We start from the raw sequence: 15,669 nt of genomic DNA on the forward strand, positions 1-15,669 counted from the left end.
AGAGAGAGAGAGAGAGAGAGAGAGAGAGAGAGAGAGAGAGAGAGAGAGAGCCCTGGTTTCCATTCCTGGGTGATGGAGTCATGGGAGAAACTGCATTGAGCAAACGGAGTGGGACCTGAGCCGGCTCCAGTGTTCACTAAGCCGCTCAGGGCAGAGCAGCTGCTGTCTCTCCCAGCCTGCATCTGTCACTGACCACTGAAGTGTGTGTACAAGGTGAGAGCGGGGGTTTTTCTTTAATTTGGAGGCAAATTGCCAGGTATTGCTGTTGATTGTGCTTCATAATTGGGGGGTCTGTATATCACCACAAATTCAGGTCGTGGACTGCGCGTGGCTTTATTTATGCCCTTGTTTGCCATCAGAGGCCATTCTGCTCTCCACAGTATGTGTCCGGATCATGGCAACAGATTCAACAGGGAGCTAGCTGCTTTTCCTCCCCACAACGTGGTCATTCAGTGTTGTCCCCTTGAATCCTTCTGTTAATCACTGCTACCAAGTGTCATAGCTGTCCTTATACAGGTTCAGTGCTAACTGAAAGGTATGTGAAACTGATTTAGTGAAAGTCTGAAATAATATTTTTTTAAGTTCATGATGTGATGTATTCTTTGTTTACATACATGCGAGCACTGAAACTTTCTAAAGTGGAGTCTCCTAGACAGAAGTAGTGTGGGGTTCCTATGTATTTGCTTGTCATCATAAAACTACTTGGTCATCTGTGTGTTGTGGGGTGTGGGGTGTGAGGTGTGTGTGTGTGTGTGTGTGTGTGCTGGCGCGTGCGCTCCTGTGTGAATGTGCATGACAGCACATGCTTGTGTGATTTTAAATATCTCAGAACCAAAAGAAAACCCAATAGCTCTTCTCCTCTGATGTGCGTCTCATTAACCGAACAGTGTGTAAGCTGTTTTTGTGAGGACATCTAAATTGGACAACTTCAAGTGTTGTGTCTGCTGGATAACTCGGATACTGTGTGAGCTTGTGAAAGTGTGTAGGGCACATAGCACACATCCCAAATTCCAGTGACGGGAACTAAACCATGTGCTTGGGTAAACAGATGGTTCTTAATCCTTAGCCACTTCAGCATGCTCGCTGCTTAAACCAAACCTATAAAGCGAATGAAGGAGGTGTACCGTCTTGTAGCAACTAAATAAATATATAGCATATATTCAGTCATAAGTCACACTTCAGAAAAGGGAAAGGATAGCATTCAGGTGTTGTCTAAGTAGGATTAGAAGAAAATTAGGATGGTGATTAGGAAAGGGCACCGTACCAACTGAGGAGCACTTAGAAAAGAACCGCAAAGCACCCCTACCTCCTCACATGTTGCACTTCAGATTGAAAGAGCAGTGTCATTCCTAAGGGAATTTGGGGTGAGCAAAAAGGAAGCCAAGAACAAACATTTTTAATAAAAGATGCTGTCACCCTGTGGGATGTGTTTGTCTGTGCTACGTAAGTAGGATTCCGGTGCAAAGACTAAGACCGTTAACATAAACGCCTTGGAATGTTCTTCAGGATTAGTTTACATAGAGGTGGACTTCGAAAATGAACAAGGTGAAGATGTTTCATTAGAATTCAATTCGTATGAAAGTTACTTAAAACAATCAACAAGTAACATACAATATCAAAATGGTTGTTTCTCCTGTTGTTGGTTTAGCAGAAATGTTTGGAAGCCCCAAGCTAAAATGTTACCTGGTTCCACATTCATAGGAAGTGCTTCAAGCCTTGAACGCTCTGTTCATGGCTTCTTGGTTTCAGAATCTACTGTTCATGGCTTCTTGGTTTCAGAATCTAAGATGCTGTGAACCGATTCACAGGAATAACAGGGCTCTACCATCTGCCTGATTTCCAAGTGAGTTGGAACAGCACATTTCCACGTCACAGCTGCAGGCTGAGGCGTACAGAGGATCAATAATGGCTGTTCTCATGTTGAACCCTTGACTTGGCTGGGTGTCTCCTGCCACAGTCCACAGTTTGGCTCATTTGTTTTAAGTGCTTAGAATGACTTTAACTGCATGACGGGAATGACGTTCTTCTCCCTGTGATAGAAAGCCAGGAGTATGCATGGCTCTCTAATGACACCAGGCTCGGATGTCCAAGTGTGGCCCACTTGTACCCTTGCTCATCTTTCATGCAAAAGGTTAAGCGGTCGCCCTGGATGAGACATAATCAGCCCGAGCCAAGGAGAAGGACCTTGGGTTGTGTCTGTGTTTATTCTTACATGACAAGCTAACTTCATGAAAACAGAACCAGAAAGTTTACATATTAAAGGCCCTGGTCTCAAAGTATACAGCCTGTTCAAATACATTTACTCTGATGCAATTACACTCCCTTAACTAAAACTTTAAAAATCATGAATCTTAGCATGCTGTGGTTTTCTTCCACTGCTCTTACTTTCAGAGTTGGGTTTTTTTAATCAGGGCTTTAAAGTTACTACTACGTCCTTCACTTATTAAATGACACTTCTTTTGATTTGTATCATGGAACAAGCTACACATCGGTGAGAAGTCAGCAATGTTTTATCCCTGAAGAGGAACCCTAACTTCTCAGAGGTCAAGTGATCTGCTCACTGCCTGAGCAGGAAGTAAGGTGAGCAAAGGGAAGACAGAGATTCACGGTCAGAATGCACCCACTGGTTCTCTGTTGTGCCTGGCATGCCTATTATACATATGGGGCCTGTAAACCTAGACGGATTCTCTCCACTGACTGACTCAGTGTGTTGTTAAGTTGAGTTGAAGACCATGTGGTGTGTGGAGGTGGCTTACAGTCCACGTAGTATCTTTGCTCTGGCACTCTAGTCCCTAGCTTCTACTACACTTATCAGATTCTTTCAAGGGACAATAGAGTCCCACGGGATAGGGGTCGTGTGCAATGCTCCTGAGGCTTACTCCTGGGCTCCCTAGATAGGCCTAAATTAGGCAGGAAAGGGATGCACGGAAAGAGAGTAAGAGAAGATTGGTTCCTTTGGTAGATTTTGAGGATATAGGAGATTGGAGGGTGAATTAGGAAGAGGTGAGGCTCAAGACTGTTCTTTGGTGACACAGACTAAACACATTTCTCCCGTATCTACTTAGAAGACCTTTCTTTTGGAGAAAGAACTTCATAGTGCTCAGGATACCCTCAGACATGCTTTGTAACATAGGGCAGCCTTGAACTTGAGATCTTCCTGCCTCCACCTCTGGAGAGCCAGAATTACAGCCAGGTGACATCATTTTCTTTTTGTGGAGTTTGGGAGTTAAAACTGAGGGCTTTTTGAATGCTAGAAAGCATTTCAGCAACTGGTCTGTATCCCTGATTTCCGGCCTTATTTATCTTAAAGTCGACGTCTTCTAAGGAAGAAGAAGGGGTGGTTGTCAGAGGATTGTGACTGTGGTTAGCATCCGAGGAGGTAGCCAAGGACTTGGAGGTTCCTTTTCAAAATGCCCGGGACCGTGACTGAAGCTTGGTTTTGGTTTTGGTAGTTGTTGTTTTGAATTTTGGCATATTTGTATAAGTATGACATTTCTTGAGTATAGGGCTCAGCTGTAGTCATGATGGTCATTTTGCTTTCGTGGGTATTTTATGATTAAATAACCTGGAGGTAATTTCACACATATTCTCATTGCCTGTGGCTTGACAGCAGTTTGCCATTGGAGGTCATGGCTAATATTTTCCACTCGTGGAATTAGGTCGGTGTTTAAGAAGCGACAGTATAGAGAATTTTGTAGTTGGGATTTAGAAATTGGAGGTGTGTATCTATATATTATGATCAACATAATTCCTGTTTAAATACTTGAGTTATGCCTACTAGACAGGTTTAGAAAAGAGACGCATCTTGCCATAGGCTCGATTTTAAAGAAAGTGCTAATTATCAACCAAGTGTGAACTCTGTTTAATAACCCAAACATTCTTATCAATGTACAGTTTCAGGAATCATCAAGACACTGGGTCATAGCTCTGTGATGCAGGGCCAGTTAGTACATGCGAGGCCTTGTGATCAATCCCCAAGACTCGCCACCACACAATACAAACTCTTACTACCAAAGGTCACTGAGACACGTAGTTCTATTGCTACTGAGCATGGTCATTCTTCATGAAAAAAAAATCATTGCCAAGTATCCAATGGCATATTGGGTTTTAAGTGAATTTCCAAGATTTATACTTCAGTATTTTTTAAATCAATGAAAACATGCTTTTATTATCTTCTTTGGTGGACTATTTTAAGATCACCATGATTTACATGTCTTGATAATGAAGTATTAAAGAAGTATTTCTTGCAACTCTTAGTATCATGAGTAATAGCGCCTAGGAAACCAGTCATTGGATCATGACAGTATGTCCAGAGATATTATTTTGTAGCTATAAAGAACCATCTTCCCTTGTCCTGAGTGTCAATACTGTAAGCCACTAAAGGACTGACGAGCAATGAATCCTCTTTATTAAATGAGCTTAGTATATTTCCTGCCCTGTACAGCTACTTATCATTTCAGATAGATCTCAACAGTAGACGTTTCCCAATGAGGGTTCTAGTCACCCTCCAATTAGGCTGGCATTACTTTAGAGAATGAACTCTGTGTAAATTCATCATTCAGTTTTGGCTGAGACGATCATTTGATATGGTAGATACTCAACAAATATTCATAAGCAAGAGTAAATGAATAAATTAACCAATCTTTGAGTTAGAATGCTCTAAAGGTTTACTACAAAGCTTTTATGTTTTCAGTTTGATTTTCATAAACAAACTCAAGAAAGAATATCAAAACGATGTTGATAATTCTGATTCAACAAAAGCCCCATTGCCCATCACACACAAGGATCCATGGCCAGCTGAACCTAGACCAGCAAGCATAGCAAGTGTCGAACCGTGTATAAACTAGTGAGAAGTTCAGCTTTGAGCTGACCTGGCAGAGTGTCGTTGCAATGTTTCTGCTTTTGAACTCAGAAACAGTGCATGTGGGCATCAAGGAGTGGAACAAGATGGGCCGCTGAAAAACAGGGTAAATTCACACTTCCACTCCTGCTTCGAAAGAATGAGAACCTCAGAATCACAACATTTCCACTCGAAAACAGCCTTTTTATCCATTAAATATTTTAAAAAGGAGAAAATACATTTCTTGTTTGAATGGGCATGAAAGGTCTTAGCTCACTGTTTTCTTTTTCCATCCCAGTGACAGAGTGGCATTTCCTGCTGGAATTTAGTATATAAACATGTGGAATTTGAAAGCCAGGGGAAAGGAAGAGTCAATAATGAGAAGTATCAAAAACTGGTACAAGGACCCACTTGTAAAAAAAATAATGCCTGATACACAAAAATCAATGTGTAGGAGTCAAAGACATAAAATATGAAGCTGAGAGTGTTATGGAAGCAGGCTGTGGCATAATAGATGCAATACAATGTCCCCAATTTGCCATAAGCAAGGGGGAGGGGCACTCTGCTGCAGTAGAAATGAGGGGTCCACTGTGGCCTTCTGTATAGATGCCCCAGTGTTCCCTTGTGCCTTTCAGACTTCCCAGGAGCAAACAGTGAAGGGGAAGTTACAGCACGTGTTCTATACTAGACCCACGTGAGTGTGAGTGTTAGAGGAAAAGCTAGAGACTGTTTTGTCTTGCTCATATTGTTCCCCGTTCCAATGTGCCATACTTGGCTGAGGGCTCCCAGTGAGGTTTGTGGGATTCTGATCTGGCATTAACACAGTTACAGTAATGAGATGGGGTGTTGTGAGCTATGTGTGGGCCCTCCAGAGGTTAACATGCTGGACTGCACCGAACTCCAAGCAATTGACGATTCTGAGCAGTCAAGATGGTGAACTTCAGATGAAAAAGCTTTCTTTTATCTGAGACTGTGATTTCTCATTTTCACTTCCTATTCTTCCAGCTGATTTCCTTATCCTGGAATTCACTCTAGTTACCCCACCCCCACCCCCAGCCCCCGCCCGCCACCGCTCCTCCCTACCCCACTATGACCTCCTACAACATCTCACACCAAACCCTGACCTGTTCACAGAAACACATCAGTCACGCTCAGCTCCCCAACCTGGCAGCCTGTTTAGAGCAATGTGCAATGTTCCTAGCAACAGATTAAGGCAAGTCCACAGAACTTCAAAAGCTGTGGCCACTCAAGCAGGCCACCTAGTTATACTTTGAACCTCTGCCTGTGGGTTTGTATTAGGTAAGAAACCCATATGTGGTTTTTAAATATTTTTAAAGTTTATCTTTAGTTGAAACTTGGGAGACACAATCACTTCCAGAAACAATCAGTGATAAAATTTAGTCTAAGTGCTAGACATGAGGGTCAGATGTGTGCACGCTAAAATATCCGGGTGGAAAACGTAGAGGTCACTGGGTGTTAGTCGAGGATGAGCTTAACTCTCAGAAACATTTATCATGAGCAATGAACACAGAAAATGGGGAGCCTTGGCCTCCTTTACGACCCTTGAATGAGCGGTTGGATGGCAAGTGACTTAATCTTTCTGGGCCTATGCCTTACATCTATCTGTACAGTCAGCCTTAGCCACATATAAATTAACTTCATATAGGCTTTCCACAGCAGATGAAAAGTTAGCCGGTGGATAGTAATATTTTAACAAATGGATTACCAGGATTTGGTGGGCAAATGAATTTTTCAAATTGGATGGGAAGATATGGACGGACAAGGAGAACAAGGATAAAGAGAACAGCAGAAATGAGTGGAAAATGAAGAGGGGGACACACGATGATCAGAGAACTGATGTCTTATTAATGATGACTTCTGTCAGCAGCTCGGACACAATAGCATACTCAGAAAAGATACTCACCTATGTTTGTTGATGATATGTAAGAGAAGAATGAGACGGCGGCAGAGGGATGAAAAAAAAGAAAGTGCATGAAAGAGTCTTTTAAAATACCACCAAGGGGGGGAAAACACCAAGATTTCTTATCTGAACTCTCTGGGTTATATTTGTCTAATGTTCAAAGTCGTCTTGATTCACCCCCATCCCCAACACACACACACACACACACACACACACACACACACACACACACTCTCTCTCTCTCTCTCAGCACAAGGCCACAACAAATAGTGATGCATAAAAGCATACTGATTACAGGAGTGCATTAGCTGTCTAAAGGGAGACCAGAAAGAGAAACTCGGTGTGCTTTGAACACACAGAATGCAACACACCTGCTAAATCAAAGGGAAAGAAACTGAAGTCTGAGGTTTCTGGCAGAAATCAAGGGGTGAGCACAAGCGCCAAACTACAAGACCATTTGTCAGGGACAAGTATTGATTGTTCCTCAGTTTTATATGTTTGTCTCAATGGTCCTTGCTCACTAATAGCAATATTTTCTCTGTGTGAAAGTCCAGACTCTCACACAGGTTTTAAATGCTCAGGTTTTTTACTACCATCAGAATGGTAGAGCCACCAGTAGGGAATGCTTTCCCTTCATTAAGGGAAAAGTCACAGTCACGTTTTTATTCATCTAAAAGTAGAAACACTCATGTGGTCCGTGCCGATGCCTAACGCATCCCTCGAGGAAAAACAGGCAGATCATGAGTTCAGGACTAGCTTGAGGAAGTTTGAAGCTAGCCTGAGCTACATAAGACCCTATCTGAAAACAGAAAAAAAAAAAAAACAGAGAGATCAAATAACATTCCATAATACTCCAGAAGTTAGTCATCTGGTCTTTTGAGAACTGTATTTATTGTGAGTCTGATTTGCAGAACTTCATTACCGAGCCAGTGAGATCACTTTAATATTTCCTCTTCCTCCTCTTCCTCCTCTTCCTCTTCCTCCTCTTTCTCCTCCTCCCTCCTTCTCATCTTCTTTTCCTTCTATTCTTTATTGAAAAAAGTCTCATGTATTCCAGACTGGCCTCAAGTTCATTATTTAGCCCAAAAATAGCCTTGAACTTTTGATCTTCCAACCTTCATCCGTTGCATGATGGGATTTATAGGCCCCATTCACCAGGCTATTTATGTGGTATTGGCCACTTCTATATACATTGAAACCGGAGCTTTGTGAGCCTTGCCAAGCACTCTATTGGCTAAACCGCGTCTCAAGAGCTCTTGCCCATCTCTTAACAAATAAATCCTTATGGATTTGTTTTCTTTCTTTGCATGCTTATTAACTTGCATGGTATGGTCATCGGAAAACAACCCTCATTCCTTTACAGAATGACTCCAAAAGAAACGGAATTGACACGATTCTCAAATAATTTGAAGAGCTGTAAAAGGGGCAGGAAGATGGAATTAAAGGACAGGTTCTATGCAACCGGAGTTTAAAACACATTATAGAGGTCAAATGTGGCTGCCTTGAAGGTGTCAGGAAGAATAGCATTGTCACCAACAGTGCTCAGAGGATCAAATACCACTGTGCTATGTGTGTGTGAGCCGTTGTCTCCATGGTCTTCTCATTTACAATCAAGGGTAACAGCGCATCTTGTTTGTGTCAGAGAGTAGTAGAAGGAAATAATCAGATCAAGTTTTCTCTCCCAGCTTCTGGATGAAGACTCATGCTCTCCTGAGTGGAGGGTGACTGTTTTTACTCTGTGTCCCTTCATGTCACCTTCTCCCTGCTCATCTGTCTTTGTGTCTGAATTTCTCCTTTGGATAAGGACACCAGACTTATGGCATTTACATGTCTGAATGTACCCTCTAAGTGACTGAAAAGGCATGGGCAAACTCCTGATTCAGTTTTGATTTGCTGCCCTGCAACAGATTGCCCTTGCCTAAAATTGCAGGTCACACGGAAGCTGCGGTTAGGATGGTCACGTGATGACAGACACAGAAGAGTTTAAAATTAAAGAGACTGAGCTAAACTTTGCCCCAAGTCATCTTGAGCAAGAGCTTATAATAGCAGAACAAATGTAGCATCACCAAAGGAGGTCAAAAGTGAGGCTTCCATCAGGTGGAGCCTTGGTGTGACACATGCTTAGGCCACATAAGTAAATTATGAGGAGGGGTCTGCTCCACTAAGACTCAGAACATAAGAAACACACAATACACGTTAAACTCTGATCCTAGTAAAACCACTGTGCTGTGCATAATATATCAAATGAATTCCCTATGTACAAATGAAGCTTTGGGAAAACTGGATGCTCTGCTACTGTGTGACCATTGGTGCTCAGATCTGTAGCACTGACCATGAAGTCAATAGGAGAAACCCTTTAAAAGTCTTAACTATCCTTCTTTAGTGGTCTTTAAATGCTGTGCTGCATAGCAGGAGTGACGGCCACATGTGCCAACCACTTTCCTAAGTGCTCTCCACACCCAAACACTTTTATTTCTCACCAGAGTGCTATAAATAACAGGTAGAGGAATTGGGCAGAAGAGGAAGTTGAGACAGAGGCTAACCAGACTCCAGTCAACCCTTGGCTGACGCAGAGCTCTTTCCGATCCCATAGCCTGTGGCTTAACCACAATGGGTACTGCTTCTCAAGGGAGACGTGATCTTTCTGAATCCATCTTTAGAACCCCAAAATAACCACGCTAAAATGTGTGCTTTAAAAGACTTTCATTGCAGTTATTTTTGCAGATAAATGGTACCCATGCCTCTGTCTTTATTTGAACCATGTGCTTTGAGGACATTTTATTTTAGATACAAGCCAATGAGCAGCCATCATAGCTCCTGAATCTCACCTTGCAGGCTTGCCCTGGACCTGCTTGCTTCTGTTCCCTCCCCCAGGCAGGTTTCCTGCTCATCGTTTCCTTGATGCCACCACCTGCTCTACTGAGCCAGGCCATGTTGTCATTCTCTGCTGAGACTCTGGTCTGTTTGAAGTTCTCACAGACACGCTAAGTTGTGTGCAGCACCTGACCATTCTCCCTGGTATTCCCATGAATAATTAATTAGCTTAGAGCATGGCCAGGGAATTTTTGATCCCTGCTTGGCTGCAGAGGGAAGGAAAAACATAACAACGAACTAAAAAGGAGCAGCTGTCCCATTGCTTTTGAAAACAGTAATGAAGCATAAAAGAATCAATAAAGTTAATTATGCAAATTATAACAAGCATTAAAAGTAGTAATTTAAAGTGTAGAATTCATAACATACTCCGTGTCTCAAAGAACCTTATTCAAAGAGGGAAATATGTATATACATATATATACATATATATATGTATATATACACACACATACATATATATATATGTGTGTGTATGTATATATGTGTATATATAAATGTATATGTGTGTCTGTTTGTATATATACATATATATGTGTGTGTATATACATATACATATATGTATACACATACTTATACATATACGTGTTAATTGTGTGCCAGAATATGGAAAGTGTCTATCATTTAACTATTTTAACTTTTATCAATATTATTTACTCAAAATTGAATTCCCCAACAGCCTTTCTATTCACATGTTACTTATTACTGAAGATAAAGCATTAATCCAACACACACATATATGTGTGTATATACATATACATATATACATATAATCAAGCTTTCTCTCCCAGCTTCTGGATGAAGACTCATGCTCTCCTTAGTTGAGGATGACTGTTTTCATTCTGTGTCCCTTCATGTCATCTTCTCCATGTGTATCTGTCTCTGTGTCTAAATTTCTCATTTTGATAAGGACACCAGACTTCTGGCATTTGCATGTCTGAAAGTACCCTCTAAGTGACTGAAAAGACATGGCAAACTCATGATTCAGTTCTGCTTTGCTGAAAAAAAATATATCCTTAGTATTTTAGGCTTACAAAAAGCTATTAGAGCAGTGCTTTGAACTGAAGATGACTTGGAAGGGACCAATCACATCAGAGTAAATTGTCATTCATGTGACCAGTGAGATCAAAGAAGCACATTATGAATCAAACTGACACTGACGACTTTTGATTACTCTGATAAAATACTACACCCTAAAGCAACTTCAAGATAAGCTTTTCATTTTGACTTACAATGAAAATGAGTCCACCATAGCATGGAGGCATGGCAGAGGCTGGGGGGCAGCGTCAACAGCACAGGAAGCTGAGAGATGGTGCCTTCAGCTGCATATAGGAACAGAGAGAGGGCGCTAGGAGTGAGGTGGGCTGCCCTCCCCAAAAGCCCTCCCCCAGTGTCATGCTTGCCCTAATAAGGCTTCTCTTTTTAATGGTGTCCTCAATTCCTCAAATAGCACCACTTTCTAAGGACCTTATGTTCTGATAACTGCTCCTCTAGGGGACATTTCCCTTTAAACCACAGCACTAGGTAAACCTTAACTTTAAAACATATTTAAGTAAACTGGTTCCTTGGGATACTCAAGGAATTATTTTCTGAGCTGTATTTTAAATCTTGTCTCCAAGAATCAAAGGTTGTATGAGTGTGAGGTATGGAAAGAAGATAAAGTTAGGGGAGGAAGAGACCTTTTGTCATCTCAGGTCTGATGACCACGTGGTCCCGTGGACCGCTCTGCAGTTGACCTCTGGCATTCTCCACGTTTTTGTCTCATCCCTTGTTAGTTCTGTCCAGTGATTCACTTATCACTCCTTACTACAGTGAATATAAGGTTTGGGATATTTAGTGAGACTGGGTTTGGTGTTTTGGGTTCTATATTGAAAGAGAAACATGGCGTTTTCAAAGTAGAAGGTTGTTATGACAGCTCACAGAGGCTCTTCCTGTGCTGAGCTAACACTCCTGATATACAGCTTCTATAAATCAAAATCCAATTAATGTTTTTAGCATTGTGACACAACTTGTTGGTAATAGCTTCAAAGTTGGCTTAGAATCATTTATCTTGTCACCGATTGGCAGTTCATTCATGTTACAAATCTCATGGGTGAAGGGCGCAAGCAGTTGGAGAGCTAAATCAATTACCCAAGCAGACGGCATATAGCAATGTATCACACGTAAAACTGCTGATTATCTTAAATGTCTCAGTTCATTCTGGTCTCTTCTTTTGGGCTCTCTAAAGCGTTATCAGCACCATGAAAATGGAGCCATTGAAAGGGCTGCTTTAATAGCTGGTAGAGACGGCATAATGGCTGTCCTTTATTAGACCTACCTGTTACTATTTTTAATGAGATTCAGAATAATTGTTTGGTAGACTAGACTACTTCCATTCAGTAGAACACAAGCTTGTTACTAGATTGAGTCCTGAGCTGTATGAAAAACATAGTCTCTCCTGATGGAAAATAATCATTATGAAACTGTGATTATGGAAGTAATAACAGTGAGGAAGGCACAGTAAGGTCATTGCAAGTTGTCATCTTTTAAATAGTTTTGGCAGACAATCTATTCTCAATGACAGGATAAAAGATGGTGTTCCATGCGATGCCTGGTAATTCAGTAAAGGGCCTGCCAATCTCTTGCAACTCAACTTGCAACTTACTCTTGGAACATGGTGAACTGGGGTTTGCTTTTAATGTATCCTCAAGGAGAATGGGTGCTCCTTGGCCCCATTCTTGGGGCATTGGAGAGCTTCCTGAACTAAATCTGGATCCAACCCCAAAATGCAACCCATGTCCTCATTTCTTTGTTTTTATTGGACATTTTATTTATTTGCGTTTCAAATGTTATCACCCTTCCCCATTTTCCCTCCACAAACCCCGTATCCAATCCCCCTCCCCCTGCTTCTGTGAGGGTGCTCCCTCACTCACCCACCTACTCCTGCCTTACCTCCCTAGCATTCCCCTATACTGGGGCATCAAGCCTCTATAGGACCAAGGGTTTCCCCTCCCATTGATGCCAGATAAGGCCACCGTCTGTCTGCTACATATGCATCTGGAGCCATAGGTCCCCCATGTGTACATTTTGGTGGGTGGTTTAGTCTCTGGGAGCCCTGGGGAGGGGGGTCTGGTTGGTTTATATTGTTGTTCTTCTTATGGGGCTGCAAACCCCTTCAACTCCTCCAGTCCTTTCTCTAACTCCTCCATTGGGGACCCTGTGATCAAACTAATGGTTGGCTGTGAGCATCCACATCTGTATTGGTCAGGCTCTGGCAGAGCCTATCAGGAGACAACTATACCAGGCTCCTGTCAGCAAGTGCTTCTTGGCATCAGCAATAGTGTCTGGGTTTGGTGTCTGCAGATGGGATGTATCCCTAGGTGGAGCAGTCTCTTGATGGCCTTTCCTTCAGTTTCTGCTCCACTCTTTGTCCCTGCATTTCCTTTGGACAGAAACAATTCTGGGTTAATATTTTTGAGATGGGTGGGTGGCCCCATCCCTCAACCGGGGGCTGTGCTTACCCACTGGACACGGTCTCTACAGGTTCTCTCTCTCCTTTGTTGGGTATTTCAGCTAATGTCATCCTTGTTGGGTCCTGGGAACCTCTTGCTTTCCTGGCATCTGGGACTTTCTAGTGGCTACCTCCAGTTCCCATCCCCCACTGGTACACACCATGTCCTCCTGACTAAGCTGCTTTTGTCCTTTACTGAAATACCCCTACTTTTGTAAACATAAAAGCATATGGTGTGTGACTTTGCTTGTTAGGTGAGAATACTTTTGTTCACTTTCCTGATTCAGAGAGAGGAATTGAAAACCATATAACATATATTAAGAGGAACTTTCCTTACTTACAGAAGCCACATTACATGGTGCCTTGGAGCCCACCCTCAGACCCTGGCTACTGAGATAAATCCCTTGGACTCCTTAGTTTTATCACCCATGGAGAAGGCGTCATAAGATAACCTCATCTGCTAATGATGAGAATTGAATTTCTTCTGGCTAATGGAAGCCCAGTGTGTACACCAGACTCTTGCAATGACTTAGTTTGCTTTCTGGTGTTGCGACAAGCACATGACCAAAGCGACGTGGAGAGACAAGTGTCTATTTCAGCTTACAGACTTCAGCTCATCACCTCGCTTCCTGGTTTGCTCACTGGCTCATGCTCAGATAGCTCTGTCTAAACACCAAGTTCCACCTGCTTAGAAATGGTGCTGCCTAAAGTGAGGCCCACACAAATCCATCTTCAAGCTAGACAGTGCCTTGTAGACATGCCCACGGGTCAACCCGATCCGACACTTGGTTAGTTAATGCCCCTTGTTTCCAGGTGACTCCAGGCCGTGTCAAGTTGACCGTGAGAATTGACTGGGTCAGATACTATCATTATATTTTGCTGTCATGGTAGTTTGGCTTTTATTTCAACTTTGTTATTAGAATTCTCTCCCCCTGCAAAATTAAAGAGGTCCAGTACGCATACAGCAGATAAAATTGAACATCATCTTGTCAAAGTAGTGACAAGGACCCCTTCTTGTCACCCGAGTGCACCTGTACACAAAGTACATTGGAAAACTTTTCACAGGCCTAGCCTTAAGCAGCAGGCTTGCTGATGTCTACAGACCACACAAGGAACATAGTTCTGGACATTTGAATATCAATAATAAATATGATAGCCTTTGCTGTGTAGCAGACAGGTCGCCTTTGTAAGCATTTTCACAAGCCAGATAACTTCATCTTCTTCCCAGGGTTAAAAGCAAACAACATAAGCAAGACCTGCCCTAAAGGCCTTGGCTACTTTATATTAATGTAAGGAACACTTTTCCTGTTGAGCTTATATCTCATGTATGCTATAGAGGAGTGACATGGGGGAGGGGGGGTCTCATACATGCCCCTCAAAAGGAAATTACTTTTTAAAAATAAGTATACTAAGTGAGCATATAGAAATATATTCCTCTTTCGTCTGACCCCACTACTGAGTATAATGTTAAAGGAACTAATGCCATGTTTACTTTCTGGGATATAAGAATGTAGTTTTGTGCTTGTTTGTTTGTTTTTCCTTTCTATGATATTCTACTGAAGGCTCTCAAGCCAGGGCATCTGGAGTCAAATCCTGGTTCTGCTACGCCCCTCAGGGAACTCTGGGTATATTACTTAGCCTGCACCTCCTACCCACCCCCTTCCACCGATTATAAGATGATGTTTTACATACCACCGCCCACAGCCAAAGAGCAGGCAATGTAAAGTGCTTTTACTTTCTTGTTGCAAGATGGTGAGAGAAGTCCACGAGGGCTATGAGCTACTTAAAACTACCACTTTACCCCAATGAGGTCTCATCAAACAAGGGGCAATAAAGAAAACAATTCCATTATTCCAGACCCAGGGATCTAGTGTGACTGAAGAACTGGCAGGCCACATTGTATACACGTCAGCTGTGGCAGAAATTAGTCAACATTGTTTATACAGCGTTTGTGATGTCTGGGTGACCAGCTGTCTGGAAAAAGAACAGGGCTTCCTTTTTCTGTTTAGTGTGGTGTGCCAGCCAGCTGGCATTTGGGAAAGGTGGGGACAACCGCACACTCACAGTGTGACCAGTGGACTCCATGTCTCACTGGATCGCCCTGCCCTCATGGCAGGTGTTGTCATAACCTTGATGGATCCCAGAGACCCCCAGGTCAAATGACAGCAAAAATCTCCCAGTCATTTGTATGAGTCTTACTCCAAGGCTAACATAATGCCAAACTACTGACCACTATGGATGATATTATAGATTCTTACCATTGGTAGGCCGCAATTAGCAGATAAAATTAAGAATTCTGTGTGAACACACAACCAAGGCAACAATAGATGCCTTTATGGGCCATGGGTCAGTTGCTTTTCATATATAATTTAAGAATTTTTAAGATTGTTCATTGTCTATGAATGTTCATTCCTCTAATCTTGGAGAGAAAGAGACAGAGAGAAAGGAGGGAGAGAGGGAGGGAGAGAGACACACACACAGAGAGAAAGACAGAGAAAGAGAAAGAGAAAGGAAGAGGGAGAGGGAGAGGGAGAGGGAGAGGGAGAG

The 15,669-nt window shown here is 42.4% G+C and overlaps 1 protein-coding gene across 5 annotated transcripts in view; it reads left to right on the forward strand.

Annotated features, from left to right (window-relative positions):
- Positions 1 to 15,669, forward strand: part of Arhgap24 (Rho GTPase activating protein 24) — a 400,247-nt gene that overhangs the window by 273,806 nt on the left and 110,772 nt on the right. The window contains exon 1 of one of the 5 annotated variants that reach the window (XM_029477121.1): positions 52 to 213. The exons of the other annotated variants lie outside the window; for them this stretch is intronic. The gene's annotated coding sequence lies outside the window, so the exon portion shown is untranslated. Of the gene's footprint in view, positions 1 to 51; positions 214 to 15,669 lie in introns of those variants that run through there. 5 annotated transcript variants of the gene reach the window in all.

Source organism: Mus caroli, chromosome 5, assembly GCF_900094665.2.
Source record: "Mus caroli chromosome 5, CAROLI_EIJ_v1.1, whole genome shotgun sequence".
Taxonomy (NCBI): Eukaryota; Metazoa; Chordata; class Mammalia; order Rodentia; family Muridae; genus Mus; species Mus caroli.